At 37.9% G+C, this 21695-nt stretch overlaps 2 protein-coding genes across 2 annotated transcripts in view; one reads left to right on the top strand and one right to left on the bottom strand.

Annotated features, from left to right (window-relative positions):
- Positions 1–21695, bottom strand: part of myd88 (MYD88 innate immune signal transduction adaptor) — a 399089-nt gene that overhangs the window by 70282 nt on the left and 307112 nt on the right. The window lies entirely within an intron of this gene.
- Positions 5412–21695, top strand: part of map3k22 (mitogen-activated protein kinase kinase kinase 22) — a 182000-nt gene continuing 165716 nt past the window's right edge. Inside the window, exon 1 of the mRNA XM_028804087.2 lies at positions 5412–5735. The gene's annotated coding sequence lies outside the window, so the exon portion shown is untranslated. The remainder of the gene's footprint in view (positions 5736–21695) is intronic.

The raw sequence follows: 21695 nt of genomic DNA, 5'->3' as shown, positions 1-21695 counted from the left end.
CAGACAGACACACACCCACACTTGGTCAATGCCTTGTCCCTCGATAAACTTACACTGTACATGTTTGGGATGATGGAGTAAAACCTAAGCATACAGAGTCAAACTAACATAGACATGAGGAGAGTGTACAAATTCCACACAGACAGTGACAGGCCCACCTCCATTGTGGCAAAGGGTGTGTCACCCACTTCAACTGAACTATCACTCATCCTAATTTTTGGAAATATAATTTTTTTAACACTTTTATCTGACTTGAGCTCTAAAAATAGCTGTGCCTCGTCAGTGGTCATATACTAACCACTATTTCATACCAAAAGCGATATGTCTGTACCGCATAAGCATCATCTGTCTAGTTTACACTGATTTTGACTCCATTTCATATTTAAACTTAACCACCAGAGTAAAATTTGCAGCTTTCATAGTTTTTTTAGATTTCTTACCCTTTGTGTATTAGGTTTGTGGTAAAGTGCATAACTGGTGATGTTATTTGCATTTTGAGTCTGCATGGTTTATTTAGCAAGTGAATTGAGTTTCCTAATTACCATAATTTTAGATATCCGACATATACTGTGTTTATTTTTCAATAATATTTATAAATACTGAGATCAACAGTGGGCACCACAGAGCTGAAAACCCCATACACGAATGCATCAGCACAGTCCCAAGTTAAAAATACATGCTTTTATTAAACAGAATACCTCAGCACAGCAATATAATCCTCTCTTCTTCATTCATCTCTCCACTATTCCTCCCAGACGAGTGTTGCCTGTCTCCTCTCAAAGTTCTAACTTGCCTGGATAAGGCAGTGCAATTCATTTTATTGAAGATCCAGGAGTACTTCCAGTGCAAGATCATAGGGAAGTCTCATAATGTAGAGAGTGCAACTCCCTGCAGCACCCCCAGGTGGCACCCATAGACCCCTAGCAGGGCCAACCCCTCTGGACTACAGTTCCCAGCATTCAAATGGGTAACAAAGTCAATGGATACTGCCATCTAGCTGGTTTATAGCCTTGATATGGAGCTTTCTCCAATCTCTCTTTTGTATTGGGCTCCTGTCTGGTTAAGGAAATGGGGCCAATCCTGGCAGAGACACCAGTCCATGCGTGCCATCTATCACAATACATTGTCTTGAACATTTCTGAATCTTTTAAGGATGGTGAATGATAAAACCACCTTGTTTTTTGGAAAAAAGTTGGAGGCTTCTTGTAGTGATATATAAAGAGACTGGAGATTGGGGATATTGAGAAGAAGAGCCATGCAGAAACCTGTAGACCAGGACAACAAATATGAACTAAATCCTTGCAGTTATTTGATGACATTGGAGAGAACAAAGGTGAGGACTAATGGGTAAAATGAGGAAAAGAATACAGTATATCATGACTTGTAAAAGATGATTAGCAGTTGCCAGGAGAGATATGCAGCAGTCCACCCTACAGAGGGAACAAGAGCCTGAACAATCAGTTAAGTGAATAAAGAAACAACCAGACTTACATAACTGCTTGGTGTGACTCAGAAATCATCCAGGTTACGCCACAGTTCCTAATAGTATTAATGCTGAGAGAGTGAGGTCATGAAAATGCACACTTAGAGAAGGCTCTGTGGATGGAAAATCAGAAGGCAAGTACAAGAAATCAGATATCAGTCAGAAGGGCAGGGCTTGAAACAGTCAACACAGAATCCGTAATTCCAAGTTTATGGAAGGAAGAGATAAGGAGGCAGTGATAAGCTATAAATAAATGGAATGCCCCAGAAAAAAAGTAAAAATAAGCTCAAAGTTTACAGATTTTAAAAATAGAAAGATCAGATGTGTCTCAGAATCTCAATGGATGGAAGACTAATAAAACCAAGGGACATGATGCGATTTTACCTATTGTAATGAACAAAATCAAAAATGTTATTTATAAACTTTATTAAGCATATTCTAACAGTAACTTTCGGCAGGATAACTACAATACCTGATGACTAGAAAGCTGCCTATGCAACTCCCATGTAAAAGAAGGGAGTCAAAATAGATCCTAGTAATTGCGACTAATAAGTCTTTCTTTAGGAAGTAACATCTGAAAAGGATTTAGGGGTTTCTGTTCTCAACATTCTCATCATCTATTCTAGACAATATGCATACACATTTAAAAAGGCAAATAAAACATTAGTTTATGTTGTGAGAATGGTTAGATATAAATCAAGGCATGTTAAACTCAGACTGTATAATTCTAGCAAGACTGTACTAAAGGCTGTGCTGAGAAGAGCAACAAAGTACAACCAAAGGGCATGTATCACTCCGATGTGCTCAGGGAATTAAACCTCTGTAGTCTTGAGCAGAGAGAATTTTTGTGGAATATAATTCAGGCCTTCGGGATTATCAAGGTCATTGATAAAGTGGATCCAGTAGAATTTTGAGTAAGTAGAAAATTATGCACTTAAGGACTCAGGGGTGGAAAGTAGGTTGGAGAGACATATTTAGAGAAGCATGCGGGAGTGAAACAGACAAGATCATTTTGCATTCCCCATCACAAAATTTACTATAATATATATTTGGGTCAAACAGAATTGGTTAAGAATGTATCCATTTGTATTTTATTGTGTTTTATTAGTTTTAGGCTAATATTTGTCATTTTATTTTCAATTTTTTTCCAAAAATATTATTTTTTCTGTATCATTTTGACCATTATTCAATGGCTGCACTGTATTGTAAGAGTATTTTTTTATGAAACCTGCATCAATTACAGTGTGCATTGTATGTGGATTAAGTGGATTGATTCATGCCTAGTGAGAATATATAGGGGGGGGGGGGGGGTTGGGGTGTGACCAGCAAAAATGTGTGTGCCTTGCCTCAGTTGTCTTTATTTAATGTACCAGCCCAGAAAAGACAATTGGAAAAATAGGGGAAAGTCTAAAAACTGAACCCATGAAACATGACTTCACACAAAAAGTCACATGAATCTGGAACAAACTACATAGCCAAGGATCTGAAGTGGAAATCATCACAATTTTTTCAAAAGTATCTGAATGAGACTTTGTGACATCTTAGCAATTAGATATTCAAAAACGTTTTATGAATTAATTAGTCTCCTTTAATTTGTTAAATGTCTTATGTGTGTTCTTATGAGTGGTTTAGTACATCAGTGGCTGATAAAAGGTCAAGAAGGATAAGGGCAAAACAGGGATAAGTTGCTTGAGCAGATTCAAGAAAGTCAGTGGCTGAAACCAGGATACATTCTGTGGAATGGTCTTTGCGGACACCAGATTGCAGAGGAACGTGGAGGTTGTTGTCTAAGTGAAAAAAGAATCTAATTTATAGTAAATGAATGAACTAACTAATAGCTCAGTTGTTTAACCAGTTACTATATAAATTCATCAATCAAACCATTAATTATTTAAATGATATTTTGATTTGCAATAAATTGATTCATAACTTTATTAATTTATCAATTAATAAAGCATTCAGTACCATCATCCCTAAGAACCTGACAGGAAAGCTGGGATTCTAGGCTTCAGTTCTTCCCTTTGTAACAGGATTTTGGACATCCTGGTAGAAAGAACACAGACAGACTGCATCGGCAAGAACATCTCCAGCACTGTAAAGCTGAGCACTAGAGTCTCACCAGGGATGCATGCTCAATCAACTTCTGTACATTATTCTAACTCATGACTGCACAGCTCCAACAGCATTATCAAATTTGCTGATGACATGACGATTCACTCTTACATATACATGTAAGGGTGTCAGAATCGTTCTTCAGAGAAATTGTGGGGTTAACGTTCACGGACCTTTGTTCAATCGCATTAACAAAGACAGCACAGCAACGACTCCACTTTCTGCACCAGCTGAAGAGGACAAGACTTTTCCAGAATATCCTCATCAAAATTCTATGGAGACACCATTAAAACCGTCCAGACCAGTTTTATCACTGTAACGTGGCTGATTGATCACAGGTTCAGACAATGAAAAGTGAACACTGTGGAGACCACTAGAACGTCTCTCTTTTCCATTATGGACATTATGGAAGTTTTTTTGGGAGTTTTTCCTTGTCTTCTTAGAGAGTCAAGGGTGGGGGGCTGTCAAGAGGCAGGGACTGTTAAAGCCCATTGTGGCACTTCTTGTGTGATTTTGGGCTATACAAAAATAAATTGTATTATATTGTATTGTATTCACAAAACACTGCTTCAGCATTGTGCATTGTGGGGGTTCTCTCCGTCGTAACCCCCCTCTCACAATCTCTTTTCCATGCTTCCATCTGGCAGAAGGTATTGGAGTCTACTGCCCAACACTGCCAGACTGAACATCAGCTTCTTTCCACAGGCAGGCACCTAAATACAATATTATCCCCTGTTCCTGCAGGTGCACCCTTATCATAAGCTCATATCCAAGTCCTGCTCCAGGAGGTCATTTAGCCAGGTTAAGCTCCCTCAGAGATCATGTCAAGCCCCCAACAACCAAGGCCATGCTGTCCAGTATACAGTACTATTATGTTTTGATTTTTTGGGACTTTTTCATACCATGTTCCGCCCAGTATTTTGTGCCCTCCTTATCATTTTGGTCTGGAGCCTGGGCTATTCGTATCTAATTACTGTTCAGTTCTACATTCCTTGCCCATTTCCTGTCATCACCGATAGCATGTCAATTTGTGCAGATGCTGTTCTTAATTCTGCATAACATAATGTAAAATTACCCACACCTCTGTATGTTACAGCGCCATGTATTGTCTAAATATTACAGTGTGGCTCTGGTAAGCATACTTCCATTCCATGTAACGTGCCAATGAATTTATATAAGTGGTAGGACAGTAAAGCCCACTTGACTTGACTGGTCAAGTACATTCATTGATTTGAAATTTTTTTTTCAGACTTGTAAACTTGCATTGTCAATAAATCTTGCCCGATTTTTGTAATTAGCTTAATGACTTGAAAAAGCGAGAAGCGATCAAGCAACATGGGCAGCACATTTGACAGTGTCAGCTGTTTTTGTCTCCGGTAGGGGGCTGTAGCATATCAGTTGTTCAACAGCTCCAAAGCAGTGTTTCAAAGTTTTAGCACATTATATGAATATATAATACACAACTTTGGCTTTATGTAAGTATTTTTGTAAAGCTATCCAACGGGATGGATTCTGAGAATAGCGCGATCCATCCACAGAAGATGGTGGGGTTAACGTTCACGGACCTTTGTTCAATCGCATCAGCCCAGGGCAACACTGACTAGGCATCCCACGCCACAAAGCGGCCTCTTCCGTGCTCTTTCGAAGTCCTCCTTCTTCCTGCAAGTGCCAGCTGCGGCTCTTACTTTCACGCTCCAATCGCTGTTCTGCACTGCACGGCCGATTTGCTCCCACTCCACACTACCACTTGGCTCTTCCGCCGACAGGAGGCAGCAGCAGACAGGCTCATCGGCGCTAAGTGCCATGTCACTGCTTCCTGGAGCCCTCTTTCTGGTGACGACATCGCAGCAGGAGACGTGAGGAGACAGGTCGCCTAGTCTGCAACTGCGCGGCTTGTAACTGAGCAGGGCATTTAGAAGGAGAAAGTTTCGCTGGACGCTGTGGCGGCGGCGCGTGCAGCTGCTTGGCTTTGCGGTTGCTGTCACGCGCCCGCCCTGCACTTTTTTTGGATTTATACACCTGAGATCAGAAGACTAAAAAGCAGCAAGGTGTTAGGAAGAAGAGTAAAGTTTTTACAGGACTCGTGTTTTCCTTTGCGTTCTGCGGATATGGGTGACGAAGTGGATAGATAGACAGTTGGGTAAGTTGGAAAGTTTTCACTTCATTTCTTAAAGAGTACCATTTTGCACGATTTTGGAGTAGACTGTATGTGGAAATGTCTTGCATGACATTTTTTTGGGCGAAATATCTACATAGCTGTGTTTATTTGACAGAAGCACATCCCAGTTTGTAACTTCACTTGTTCTTTTTGTTGGGGACGTAATTTTTTACCCTGCCTCAACACGAAGTGCAACCTTGTACGTAAGGACACCGGTGGCCTTTTGCGTCGCTTACAGGTCACTTCACGCGACAGTGGCTGGTGGCTCGCGAGTGGAAGAAGGGCTAACTAACGCGGCAACCTTACGTAGCTGTGCACGACTAGCCTTTCGAGTTTTAGAGGTGATTTTTTTTAAAGTGGGAGTGCTATAGGGTGTGACGGATTGAGAAGTTGCGCAAGTGAACAGGAATGATGAATGTGGCTGCGAGAGGCGCTTATAGGTTGCAGTCACAACTGGGGTGGAAGACTTTGCACTTGACTTACATATAAACAATCATCTGATTTAAGGTGTTTAGTGCGTGTATAAATCACTAGCAGTCTGTCCCATTTCTTTCAGGAAGGGTTGCCTTTCTGTTCTTAATCGCTGAGATTTAAATCAAAATTTAGTTACAAATCCATGGAGCAGATTTTCTTGATTCTAGCAGATTATATCATCTGTTTGAATTACATCATTGCTTACTGTTAAATTCGGAACAGATTGTGCGTATCTTTTTTATGAGAGTATGGCGTAGTCGACGAGCCTCTGGATCTTACACCGAAGTTGACTTGCTGTGTAACTCCGCGAAGTCACTCAGCAAGTTCTCAAAACACACACGCAGGCAGTTGCGCCATAGGGTTATTTATGTTAGAGCTCATTTGGATAGTGCTCGTTATAGAAAACAAAAACACTACAGTATATCAAATAATCAATGTCGATAGGTGCTTTGGATTGCTTCCACTATCAAAAGGCGGATTGTATAAAAAGAAGTAGGACAGAAGACACAATTTGTGCATTGACTAGGAATAATATGCGGTATTGCCGAGTTGTACGGAAATTGCACCAGACCGCAATAGTGAAGTGAAGCTCCTCACAGAGCTGTGGGTGAAGAGATAGCGGGTTAAAACGGAATTTCGTGTGCCGTGGGTCTGGGTTTATTGATAGGGTGAGGAGCTCGGAGTAGAATCGGTGCGTCACTGGAGCCAGCTGTAATGGAAAATGTTGATTTATATGGTATTAAGGAGATTCAACTTAAGATGAAATTTAAGTGGAACTTTTTAAGCAGTTTTTACACCTTCGCCATGTAATTACCATACCTTAACACCACCACGCTGTGTTCTAGGCGTTTTAGGCACAGCCCACTTGCAGAGGACCCAGGGACGGACCCTGGACAAAATGTGTGTGTATATATATATATATTTATATATATATATATATATATATATATATATATATATATATATATATATATATATATATATATATATATATATATATTGGTGAATGTGTCAGACAAGTTTCCTGTAATGGAACAGCATCCTGTTCAAAATTGGTTCCTGACTTGAGCTCACAGTAGGCTTGTTTCTCACCAAGTCTTATAATTGCATTCAAAGGAAACGCAGTCATATACAGGGAACCATATATATATTTATATATATAATTAGTTTTGAGGCTTCTTTATCAGATTAGGCTTTATATCTAATATCATCATTAATGCCTAAAATCATTCCTTAAGAAATTGCATACATGTATCCAATGGAATCTAATTCTGGTGTAATGTTCTTTTGATAATTTGTGGTTTTAAGATTGCTTAATTATGTTGATAAGTATTTAAAGTTTTACTTTAATGGATAAGTTCAGTTTTTCTTTCAAGTCAAAGTTGTTTTTTCACTGTTATGGTACAGTATATACCAGAATAGCAAAATGCTAGTTTATTAAAACGAGCATTATGATACAAGGGTTAAGTCTGTGTGCTTTGATTGTGTTGTGCATTTACAAACCTCTGTTCACGGGATATGCCTTATATCCTTTTTTCTTTGTTGCCTTTCTTCGTCGGACTTTCCAGCGTCGGTGTGGATACCGGACAACGTGACACACAGATGTAGGTTGCACATATTTACTGTCTTAAGTTCGTCATTTGCCTTTGTTTATCAGACATTCTCACTCTTTTATGGATGCTGGACGGCATTATTCGTAGGCATAGACAGCAGATGGATAGATGTTTTATAGCTTTATATGTGGAGAGATTAGTTTGCCACATGAAATTGTAATCTATTTGTGTAGCATATAATATACAATTAAAAAAAATAGCCAGCTCTTGTGTTTTATAATGGAGGTTTAGATACCAGGGTCCCATTTTAAAGAAAAGTCTTAAAACTTATTGAATGCACCCCTTTTTGAAGCCAAAAATCGAGTATTGATCCATGTGTTGATGTTACACAAATATTTCAAAATGGAGTATCATGTTGTTTTAGAAGATATAAAAGCAATCCATTATTTGATTTGATTTTGATTTGATATACTTTGTTAATCCCCAAGGAAACATTGTCTTTTTGTGTGACTATGGGGGTCAGAGTATAGGGTCAGTCATTGTACAGTGCCCCTGGGGCCTTTCTACAGGTTAAGGGCCTTGCTCAAGAGCTCAGTGGAGTAGAATCCCTTCTGGGATTGTGAGATTCAGCCATTTGAAAAGGTGACTGGCTGTGTTCTTCATGTCACCACCTATCTGATTTGTTTTCCCCCGTGGCACTAGTTCAGCAACCATGGAAAATCATCGCCGAGCACCATTATTGGGATTATTGCGTGTTGATGATGTCCAGCTGTGAATTGTTGTTTTTGTTCTGTAAACAATTAGACAGTAATAATTGAAAAAGGAAACTTCTGATCACATATTATTTCAGTATACAGAGGCTAGTTTTTTTCCCATAAAGCTGCCTGCTGCCACAGGATTGAATGTGACAAGAACTAAATAGATGTTATAGGTGTCCATTTATCTACAGTATCTAACTCACTTACACAGGGCTTGAGCCTATGACGGTAAGCATCTGGCACACGTCAGAAAAATACCTGGACAGGGAGCCAGTCGTTTGCAGGGTGAACATACACACAGAGGCTAGGGCTAATTTAGCAATGCAATTTCACCAAGGTTTAATAAGGTTGAAGTTTAGTAAGTTCAATACAGATGGTTTCGCGTAGGCAGAGGCGTTGCACAGAGCTGCCATTCCTACCTCACAGTGCCAGAGTCTGCATGAGTTTTACACAATTTTCCCATATATGTATGGATGGATTGAAATGAGTGAGTGTCAGTGACTTTAGTTATTCAAACATGTTGTCCAAGTACCAAGACCTTATCAAGAGTGACTCATCATGCATTAAAAAAATTGATTAATGGTTTGTATACTCTTCCTTTTTCATTTTTTTGAGTATGTTTTATTGTGCATGTACACAAAGCACTAAGGAAATTGTGATCTGCAGGTGACTTGACTTTTTCAAAAATCTAATGCTTTTATTAAAAATACAATGCAGTATAATCAGTTCACTTCAGATGTATTATTATTTGTGGGAAGTACAGTAAAATGTATTTGTACTTTTTTCACTATGCTGCCACATGTCATTGATCTTGCTCTGTAGGCTATGTAAAATATTAACTCAGAATGTGATAGGCTGGTGCGGTTGTTTCTTTTTAGGTAAAAATAATCATAATATGTGAGTGTGCATCCGTCTGTTGTTACAAGCCATAGCACAACACAACCGCTGAAGAAACAGAAATGCAGAAGCAAAAATGGGATTATTAGCAAAATGTAACTTGTCACTTGGGGCTTGTTGGGATTGTCATAACTCCATCCATTACAGTGACTATGAGCAGATAAGCAAACAGGAAATGTGTTCTTACTTCAAGAAAAATAGCTACAAGAGTCTATGATAAAAGGTTTATTTCTAGTTTTCTTTCATTACAACAAGGATGCCTCATAAATGTGGAAGGCACGTTTTCTTAAATTGACAACTTTGAAACTTCAGAGTGGATATATTTGGTAAGTGTTAAGGCTTTTTCATTCTCCTATGGTTCCAGACATCCCTCAGCCTCCTTATAAGTTGCAACGGACAAAACATTTTTTAATTTACAAAAAATGCTTCACTTTAGAACACATTTTTATGTGACAAATTAATAAATATATACCATGATTGTGAATAACTTGAAAAATACAGAACATATCCTTTAATGTATTAACAGTCAATTACAGTTCTAAATGTAAAGCATTATTCTACGTATGGCATTTCCCTAAAATAAAGATGCAAATATATAGCTAGCATTATATACACTCTACAACATTTGTTTTCAAGTTTAGTGTTGGAGACTCACATGACTGCACGTTTTTATTCCATCCAATATCACAATCAGTGTGTCATTCTTACATTTAATTGCTTTTATAGTGAGGTTATCATTTGTCCAATATAGTGTTTTTAACAAATTCATAAATATTCCTATTCTTTGCCATAATCTTAAATTCATAATTGCATTCAGATGCTGGTCATTTGCAGTGAGCAGTGTTCTAAAGGGGAGCTATTATTTCACTGCAATTTTCACTCGTCTGCTCATTAAGAAACATTTCTTACAAATGAAAAGATGAGTGACTATAGTGCTGAAGTAATTGCTGTCCTTTAGAATTCATTGTTGTCAGTATTTGGATTCAATAAAGGGAGCAAGCTCAATAAAAAAAGAATGAATTAAAATGTCAAAGGAAACCTAAGCATTTAAGTTTGGCCAAATTATACATGTTTTGGAATGTCTTACAATCAGAATAAAATGCCAGCTCACTAAACTGTTAGGTTAATTAAAAATAAGAGATATGCACTGAATGTAAAATTGTTTTGGACTGGAATAAAGCCCAGCAGACACTGCACACTCCCAGGGCAGTTAGGAGCCACCACTGTATAATATTTTCTGTGCAGCTTATAGCAAAGACAGACAAGGTGTACTTTCACTGTCATGTAAGATCATGTGATGTTAGTCCTCAAGCTGCTGCCCCACCCTAAATTGCCCATTTTCTTTTATTTATGATATAACCTCCTTTATGAAAATTTTCAGTATTTAATACATTTGGCGTGTTTTCAGTTTTACGGTAATTGTATTGCTTTCAGAAATATTTCAGCAATATTTGTTCAGAGTCATGTTAAACGTATTACAAAATCTTTTATGTAGCTTTTGCTTTGGTGAAACCATGTTTTTGTCAGACCCTTAACAGTTCAAAGTTTCTTCATCTTTGGACAAGTTTATTTGGCCATAGCATTAAGCAATAAATTAAGCAGAAGTTCATTTAGGACTGAAGCCAGGAAGCACTTCTTTATTCAGAGTTGTGGGAATATGGAATAAACTACTGAGTCATATGGTTGGAGCCTGAAACCTTAAAAACCTTTAAGAAGTATTTGGATGGAATATTGGGACAGCTTAGCTATTAGCTAAACATACGATCCTGATGGACTGAATGGTCTTCTCTCGTTTGTTGAATTTCTTATGTTTTAATTATCTTATGTAGGGATTGGCTGGAGAAAGCAAGTAATTGAATATCTTGTTTATTAAAAATACCACATCCATCCATCCATTTTCCAACCCGCTGAATCCGAACACAGGGTCACGGGGGTCTGCTGGAGCCAATCCCAGCCAACACAGGGCACAAGGCAGGGAACCAATCCTGGGCAGGGTGCCAACCCACCGCAGGACACACACAAACACACCCACACACCAAGCACACACTAGGGCCAATTTAGAATCGCCAATCCACCTAACCTGCATGTCTTTGGACTGTGGGAGGAAACCGGAGCGCCCGGAGGAAACCCACGCAGACACGGGGAGAACATGCAAACTCCACGCAGGGAGGACCCGGGAAGTGAACCCAGGTCCCCAGATCTCCCAACTGCGAGGCAGCAGCGCTACCCACTGCGCCACCGTGCCGCCCTAAAAATACCACAATAAACAAAAAAGTTGCAATTGTATTGTTTAAGATGTAGTTGTGTTAGTAGTAAATAGCAGAAAGGAGAAAGAAAGTAGATATTACAATGATTCCACTTCTGCTTTACTGTAAAAGATACAGAGACCTAAATAGGCAGTCCATGTACGTCACAACCATGTCCGTTTTTGTTCTAAAAATCCTGTGGACAACCCTTCCAACTCATCAGCCCTAAATGACTAAGCAGCCATCATGCCTGTCTGCAAAATCTGTTTAATCAGACCTGGCTTCAGGAGGCACTATTAAGCAAGTTGTGTAAATGGTAAAGTAGTGGCCCTTTTTTGTTAATAGAAAAATATGAATTTATTTTTTACATTTGTCCTATGAATTATATTTATAGTAAAATGTGTATTACATGAAGGAATGCAGTGGGAAGAGCTGATTGAACCATTGAGAATTAGTGACCATAATATGCAGTCACACATTCGATAGTGTTTTGGGATGGTGCCTATTCGAAAATGGAAACAGTTTAATTTAATTTTAGTAGGGCACATTTTTACCTGATACAACATACAGTTAGGTCCATAAATATTTGGACAGAGACAACTTTTTCCTAATTTTGGTTCTGTACATTACCACAATGAATTTTAAATGAAACAACTCAGATGCAGTTGAAGTGCAGACTTTCAGATTTAATTCAGTGGGGTGAACAAAATGATTGCATAAAAATGTGAGGCAACTAAAGCATTTTTTAACACCATCCCTTCATTTCAGGGGACAATTGACTCAAAGGCTATTTCATGGGCAGGTGTGGGCAAGTCAGTCGTTATGTCATTATCAATTAAGCAGATAAAAGGCCTGGAGTTGATTTGAGGTGTGGTGCTTCCATGTGGAAGATTTTGCTGTGAACAGACAACATGCAGTCAAAGGAGCTCTCCATGCAGGTGAAAGAAGCCATCCTTAAGCTGCGAAAACAGAAAAAACCCATCCGAGAAATTGCTACAATATTACTAGTGGCAAAATCTACAGTTTGGTACATCCTGAGAAAGAAAGCAAGCACTGGTGAACTCAGCAACGCAAAAAGACCTGGACGTCCACGGAAGACAGCAGTGGTGGATGATTGCAGAATCATTTCCATGGTGAAGAGAAACCCCTTCACAACAGCCGACCAAGTGAACAACACTCTCCGGGGGGTAGGCATATTGATATCCAAGTCTACCATAAAGAGAAGACTGCATGAAAGTAAATACAGAGGGTGCACTGCAAGGTGCAAGCCACTCATAAGCCTCAAGAATAGAAAGGCTAGATTGGACTTTGCTAAAGAACATCTAAAAAAGCCAGCGCAGTTCTGGAAAAACATTCTTTGGACAGATGAAACCAAGATCAACCTCTACCAGAATGATGGCAAGAAAAAAGTATGGAGAAGGTGTGGAACAGCTCATTATCCAAAGCATACCACATCATCTGTAAAACACGGTCGAGGCAGTGTGATGGCTTGGGCGTGCATGGCTGCCAGTGGCACTGGGACACTAGTGTTTATTAATGATGTGACACAGGACAGAAGCAGCCAAATGAATTCTGAGGTGTTCAGAGACATACTGTCTGCTCAAATCCAGCTAAATGCAGTCAAATTGATTGGGCGGCGTTTCATGATACAGATGGACAATGACCCAAAACGTACAGCCAAAGCAACCCAGGAGTTTATTAAAGCAAAAAGTGGAAAATTCTTGAATGGCCATGTCAGTCACCTGATCTTAACCCAATTGAGCATGCATTTCACTTGTTGAAGACTAAACTTCAGACAGAAAGGCCCACAAACAAACAGCAACTGAAAGCCGCTACAGTAAAGGCCTGGCAGAGCATTAAAAAGGAGGAAACCCAGATGGTGATGTCCATGAGTTCAAGACTTCAGGTTGTCATTGCCAGCAAAGGGTTTTCAACCAAGTATTAGAAATGAACATTTTATTTCCAGTTATTTAATTTGTCCAATTACTTTTAAGCCCCTGAAATGAAGGGATGGTGTTAAAAAAATGCTTTAGTTGCCTCACATGTTTATGCAATCGTTTTGTTCACCCCACTGAATTAAAGCTGAAAGTCTGCACTTCAACTGCATCTGAGTTCTTTCATTTAAAACTCATTGCGGTAATGTACAGAACCAAAATTAGAAGAAAGTTGTCTCTGTCCAAATATTTATGGACCTAACTGTAATTTAAAAAGTAAACTGGGACAAATGTTTGTGTGCAGATTTAGATGTGGGAGATTGTGATTCACTAATATGTTGGAATTCTTTGAGGAAAGAACAAAAACATACAGAGGTAAATATGAAGTATTTTTCTATGAATCCTCAAATGGCATTTTATTAGGTCTACTATGAGAAGCTTGTGAACTGACTTAAAGAACTGGGAGTTCCAGGCCAGATGTATAGATGCAAAGGAAGCAAAGACGTATGGTACATGGAGTTTTTTTCTGAATTGAGAGATCTTAAAAATAGTATCTCTTAAGGATCAGTGCTGGGCCACTGCTCATTGTAAATTATATAATTGATTGCACAAAAATGTAACTAACAACCTAGGCAATTTTGCTTATGACACAAAACTAAGTGGAATACTGGATAGCCACAACCAAAAGAATGATAAATAAATCAGACTTTAGACTTGGGCATTTATGTGGCAGATGAAATTGAATGTAGGTTAAAGCATTTCATATATGGAGTGCAGTTGTTGTATTTGAAAACAAAATGGGAAGCTTAAAAATTGAAAGCACACCTACGAGTCATAGATAGTGTTGAAAAGCAAATAGGATTGACAGTAAGGAATTAGATAGCCCAGTGTATGGGGTACAAGTCAAGGGAGGCTATATATAAACTAAAATACAGTAAGCTAGTGAGTGCTCATCTGGAGTACTATGTGAAGTTTTGGTCTCTCTGTGTGTCTTATAAAAAAGGTTTAACATATCTTGGAAATCTTTTGGTACATCAAGGTCCAATAGTGATAGTTACATATTAAACCTGTGGGAAAAAGTCTATGAAGTGATTCAGAGGTTTAAAGGAAATTACAGTATGCATATCTTTCTTTAAAAATAGAAAAAAATTCACAGCTTTCTTTGCTCCCATGTACTTGTGAGACTGTATCTCTCTAATCTGCATTACATTTTAACTGCCTGTCCAGCCCACTTTTTTCACATCTCTAAACCTGTTGAATTTTCACTTCCTCTGTGAACTTCACATTGGCTCACTGATCTACGAACAACCAAATAGATGTCAGTTGTATTCACCTGCTGCAATTAATTGAAGGTATGGCTATGTGAACTGGCTACATTGACTGATAGAGCATTATTATATTAAACAAAGTTTTGTAAATGATATTCAGAATAACCAATAAGTTTCAGTCTGCATGTGCAGTGAGAAAGACATTTTATCAGTATTTTTTTGTTTACCTGGGTGGAGAATGGTCTACAAAAGGCCTCATTGCTTTTGTAGAACAAGCAGTTGTTGTATTTTTATGTTATAATATCTGAATGCAAAGTGGATTAATACTGAAAGTTATCTACTGTAAGCTATGAAGCTGTAAAACCAAGAGTGTCAGGAAACATTTAAATTGTCATAGCAAACTAAATAGATGTTAATGGTGCTTTAAAGGAAAGAAAAGTTCAAAAAGAGTATCTTGAGACCATCTTGTCAGATCCACTTTTTTTTTTTAGTTTTTTCTATCATTGAAGAAGATATCTCTGTGGCTTTGAGTTAGGGTTATATGTTGGGGCACATTTGGCATTGCAATGGCCATACTGATGAAGATTGTGCAAGTTTTAATGTCTGATGCAGAATTAAAATGATATAGGCATTCAACAATAAAGGAAATGCATCATCCCAATAAGGTGTCTGTTCTTTGCTTCAGAATGCAAGGAAAGACAGACAAGCAAGTCTAACATATTTGATTGTAAATATCGGTCTAATGTAGGAGCAACATTTCATCAAGAAAACAATCCACTGAATGAACTTCATAGATTGAAATAAAGTGAAAGTAATGTCTACTTATGGACTTTTTTGAATAAAGCATTGCATGGAACTCACAGAATGTTGTATTCTATTTGTGCAAAGGAGTTCTGAGTGACCACCTTCAGCCTGCATTGAAGAATTTAAAATTGGAAGGAAGTGAAATCTATGGTGACAGTGACCTCATTCACAGTGGAAAAGTGGCCAATGAATTTTATAAACCGCAAGATAACAGAGTTTATGCCACATAATATGGATGCCCCAATGAAGAGATCTCAGCATAGTTGAGAATTAACAGGAGAAATTGTAAGAGTACCTTTTCTGCCACCATTATTAAGCGTCAAAAAATGTAATTTTTTATAAAAGAATGGTGCTGAATCCTAGAAAGATATTTCCAGAAATTTGTTGCAGCAGACAGTGCATTTATGTGCACTTTATTAACCTGCTCATTCAAAGACACTTCCTAGATTCTAGATTCCTAGAATGTCTTGTAAACCCTTATTCTGGTTAGAGAAACTGGCTTATTGGTCTCTGAGAAACCAGGTTAACAAATTTGCATTTCTCCATGAGTAACCCAGGTAATTACACATGTAACCCTTAATCGCGTTACAATTAAGGATTTTGTAGTCTGCACTCTTTTGTTCTGCTGAGTATCATATTCACTTTCAGCAGTCATTGTTAGTTACATCCAGAAGATACATTTCCAGAAACAATTGCTCTGATGATGGCATTATTCCTTCTCCTGGATCAAATAATATGTTTCAGTATTTCAGAATTCATCAATAAGAAGAATATACAGTACTAAACTCAGTGGTACAATCTCAGGAGCAATGTTGGGGTAAACCTTTAAAAGTAATGTGTTAAAAAGTTTGATTACTTTTTAAAGTAGCAAGTAACCAAACACAACACTTATTTTATTAAAGAAAAAAATAAATGTGTTGTTATTATCCCAGCAGCACTGGGTGTAAGGCAAGAAGCACACTAAATCACTCAATCACATAGCCAAGCAGAAAAGAGTGCCGAGTGTAATCCAGTAACAGAAGCATACTAATAAATTGTCAGTTTAGTTTTAATCCATCTATTAGATTTGTTGAAACAGTGATCTAGGGCCTCATGTATAATGCACACATAGAATTCACACTAAAACATGGTGTGCGGAGAAAAGTGGAAATGTGCATATGCACAAAAATATTCAGATGCACAAAACCGTACATAAGCCAACTTCCACGCACAACCGCTCCATAAATGCTGGTCACCATGAAATGTAACATACGTGCACGTGCCTGCCACCCCACCCCAGCTCTTCCCAGAATTTTGCATATTTGAATATGTACCATATTTTTTGCTCCATAAGACGCACCTGACCATTAGACACACCTAGGTTTAGAGGAGGAAAACAAGAAAAAAAATATTCTGAACCAAATGGTGTAATAATATGTTTAATAAAATATAGCAGAATAATATTTCAACTGTGTAAATTCAACAACGGTATTAAGAAACATCATCACTGTCATTAACAAATAAGGAGAGACTTTAAGGTTCAAGCACTCTTCTAGTTTTATGGAAACCCCAAGAACTCCTCATTGCTAGTGTCAGAATTTATGAAGCTCAGTCGCTCACAATCACTTTGCAGGAGCATGTACCTATCATCACGCACGTTTGGACCAATGCTCCCTGAAGTTATATCGCCAGTCTAGTCCCATCTATAATTGTAATGCCACAAAGCCTCTTCATCTCGTGTTTTGTTGTGGGTTTCCAGTTTGAAAAACAAGAATGCGGTGCAAGCACAGCCCTCGAATCAAAAAATTGCTCTGCATACCTTTTTGTCTCGTCTGACAGTAGCTGAAAGGCAGCTTCAGGAAAGAACAGCCTGAAGTAGTCCAGCGGCTGTCGTGTCCAACAGCAAGCCATACTGTCTTGTGAAGTCCGGTAGCCAGTTTGGCTCCCACAGATCAATGTCTAGGTATTCCTCCCACACGAACCTTGCCATAGGTGTATCGGCTGCACGAATGGTGTCCCGATCAGCTGATGCCAGTTCCTCACTCTCTTGTTCGATCTCCTGATCACTCTCAACAAAATCAGATTCTGAAAATCAGAGTCCAACTCAGTGATAACGCGCAAAACATTTGTTTTCTGCACTCGCTTCGCTCCCTCGTGAGATGTCGATGCCATCTTGCCTTTGTGTACATTTGTTTACATTTGGCAACTCACGCACACGCAAGGATTAGATGCTGAGTCAATGAGTCTAACATTCCTCCAAGCACAGAGGGAATGCCTGTAACATATCAGTGAGTTTTGTGAGTTTTGTCGCCCTCTACCCCTGGATGTCGACTTTTGTCAGGTAATACACGTCATGGTCTGTGACGCAATATTCGCTCCATAAGACGCACAGACATTTCCAACTTTCTTTTGGGGAAAAAAAAGTGCGTCTTATGATGCGAAAAATACGGTAAATCAGCATAAATAGCCGTTTCAGTTGAGTGTTTTTTTTAAAAGACAATGGCAAAAGCACATATAAAAAAAAATAATTTCACCAGTGGAGGCAAGGAAAAATGTACTTTTTGGTGGCTTAGGCAGAAGTATGAGCAACAAAAGGAACTTGATGGAATGACACTCAAAAGTTCAAGTTCAGAAAGTTGTACAGTGCCTGAAGTAAAAAAGAAGTGGTCAGGTGTCAAAGTCGATGTGAAAAATGCAAGTCAAGGCCCAAATGCTGAGTGTCAAACGAAAGCGTATCAGGGTGCAGAGAAAAAAAATAGGGACACAGTGAAGAAAAAAAGGTCAAAATGTTGACTTTAATCTTGAAATTTCCACTTTAATCTCATAGTTTATATTGTCACTAAAGTAAAACATCATAAACTTCATCTTACAATCGATGTTCAATTTACTAGAGTTCCTCAAATCCTATCGTAACTAAAGTAGCACATTAAATGCTTCGTTTTCTATGTGTTCAATGTGTGTGAATCACTATGCACTTCTTAAATGGGCTTTCTCTTTCATAGACAGGAGTGTGCAGGCACTGAATGCCACACAGAATACAATACATTCATGATATTACAGCTCTCTGAACATTTTAGAATACTAAGATGTATGCTTAATATAATTTTCATGATGAAATGCATTAAAGCATGTATTAAACATGGGGACACAGTAGACATGCGCTGGAGCCCTGTCCAGGGATTGTTCCTGCTTCCCACTAGATGCTTGCTGGGACGCACGCGACCCTCTGTGAAATAATTTGTTGCGGCAGTACTGTTTCTGTCATACGTACCAACCCCCAGTTCCTGTCCTTCCATTTTCTTTCTCCATGTAACCCAGTGTTTCCCAAACTCGGTCCTGGGGACCCCCTGTGGCTGCAGGTTTTTGTTCCAACCAGCTTCTGTTTTTAGTTGAACTCATGGGCTAATTAAGTGAACTGATATTTCCCAAGTTCTGTGTTTAGGGAACAATATAGAAATTAGAAAACTAAGTTTGCTAAAAAAAAAAAATATTAAAATGTACCAAGCAGTTACAGTATATAGGAGTAATGTATTTTTTTTTCTTTTTAACAGTATTTTCACCTTGATTTTCATTCTGCTTTTCAAGGTGTTCTAATTGTTTAATTAATCCATTATTTACTAATTAGTGGGTTTGACTCTAAAGTAGTTGCAGTCTATGATTATTCAGTGTTGTTTGCCTGGGTGTCTGATCTGCTCGTTTTAAATTGTCATTATTAAGATACAACGAAGGGGGAAGAACTGCACAGAGAAAGGGCAAAGTATAATGAAATTAACAAAATAGAGTTAAACATTTAAACCTATAGCAAAAGCAGAAAAATATATATATAAATATAAATATATATATATATATATATATATATATATATATATATATATATATATATATATATATATATATATATATGTCTTATAAATGTAAAAATCATGCTGCTATGCTTTTCTGAATGTCAAATAAAAGAAAAAAAAAATACCAGCTAATTAAATGAGACCAGTGTTATCAGGTATTGTCACTGATTAGGAACTTGGTTGGAGCAAAAACCTGCAGCCACAGGGGGTCCCAAGGACCGAGTTTGGGAAACACTGATGTTACCAATCACCACAATATATGCTATGTAATAAATGTAAAACCACCTGTAAGCTTAGAACGCCGATTCTTCAAAACTTTTAAGGAACATTAAAAAATCTTTGTAGTACATGTTAAATTATTCCATCCATCTATCCATCCAAGACCCTGCAAGCATACAGCGCGAGGCAGGAACAATTCCTGGAAAAGGTGCCAGCTCATCGCTGCCACTGCTCCACAGTGTCACCACGTTTAATTATTTTTAGTATACATTATTTAAATGAAGTTAACAATTTATCTGTAAATATGCGCTCTTTTCTATTCAATTGAATCAAATTCCTTTGCTGTCATTGTATGGTAAAATGAGATTCAATTTGCAAATCCTTCATAAACGTATTTTCCTATAAAATTATATAATAACAATAATACAATAAAAACAACAAAAATATATAGTATGAAAGCATAAGTACAATATACATGCATATATAGTACAGATAGTGCAAAAGGATCATAAAGTGGCTTAAGTTGCACAATATTACAATTGTAGTGTAAGTTTACAGTGAGGTAATTGTAATTATAAGTGCAAACAGTTTTACAGAGAGCATTTGATGGACTGATTGAGTGCATTTATAGCTCTTGGGATGAAACTGTTTGTTAGTTTCGAGGTCCGTGCATGAAAAGCTCTGAAATGTTTGCCGGATGGGAGAAATTCAAATAAACTGCGGCATGGCTGAGTATGGTATTTCAAATAGTTTGGCCATTGCATGCACCATTATATAGTTACAGAATGATTACAATCAAGTTCCTTAAATTTGTAAACAATATGCAATTAATTTCGATATTTTTGATAAATCCCACATTATTGACGTGAATCTGAAAAAATGGAGACCACACAGAAACAGTAGCTCTGCTTTGACACTGGGTGCCGCCAGTTTGCAAAACCAATCAGAAACTTGCATACGCAAGGGGTAGGCTGCTGCGAAATTGTGTGTGGCTTTATGCCATGTTTAGTTTTTATACATCTCAATGTGTGCATGGAAACGTGCATATGCAACATTTTTGTGCATATGTACCGTTTATACATGAGGCCACTGGTGATGTAGCTAGTGTTCATACTGTTAATCATTAGTGGCTGAGGTTGGGGAAGTTAAAAAGGGATGGATGTTATATACTTCACAGCATACGAAGGATTAAATGCATTTATAAAACACAAGAAAATTATCACGTTTGGATGTATTTATGGTCAGTTTCATGAAGGTTCATATATGGGCTTATGATTTAATAACAAATGCTGGACAGTCAAATGTGCAGTTCTTCACATAAAAGAAGAAAAAGTAATGCAAAAGTAACACTCCACAATGCATAACATTTTATAAAAAAATAGCGATATAACATATTTAGTTACTTTTCTTGTAAGCAATGAGTATTGTAACTAAGTTACTTTTAAAAATAACTTTCCCAACACTGCTTGATAGACACAGGTTCCAAGCTCGTTTTCAGATTCACAGCGGCCGACAAGGATGTTTAACTCATTTTTGTGCAGTTTAATGACATTGGAATGCTTTGCCAAGAAAGAACTCCATAGGTGGACTCGTGCATGTAAATGCGGGTTTTTAAGAAACCAGGTTTTTGCTTTAACTGAGTCTTCATCTATGTAGTGACACATAATTGCAATAAGTTGTATGTCTTGTGCTTCTTTGCATGAGACACATTTGGTTTCTTAATGTGCAGCTTTGGCATTTCAGCACATTTAATAACAAATTACTACATGTTTTGCAATATACATTGTCACTCTTTACTAAAAATGCTACCAAATCAAGTTACATGTAACACATATCATACTAGCTGAAGGTGTCTATTCCGCTTCAGAATGTGAAACAATCTGGTACTGTATGTAGCTTAAGTATTGTCCTTGTGTCTATTAAAAGGACCACCATGACTCAAAATATGTATGTATCAGGTGTTGG

This window comes from Erpetoichthys calabaricus, chromosome 6 (assembly GCF_900747795.2).
Source record: "Erpetoichthys calabaricus chromosome 6, fErpCal1.3, whole genome shotgun sequence".
NCBI classification, from domain to species: Eukaryota; Metazoa; Chordata; class Cladistia; order Polypteriformes; family Polypteridae; genus Erpetoichthys; species Erpetoichthys calabaricus.
The sequence above is the reverse complement of the archived record's forward strand: the minus strand, read 5'-3'. Positions and strand labels throughout refer to the sequence as shown.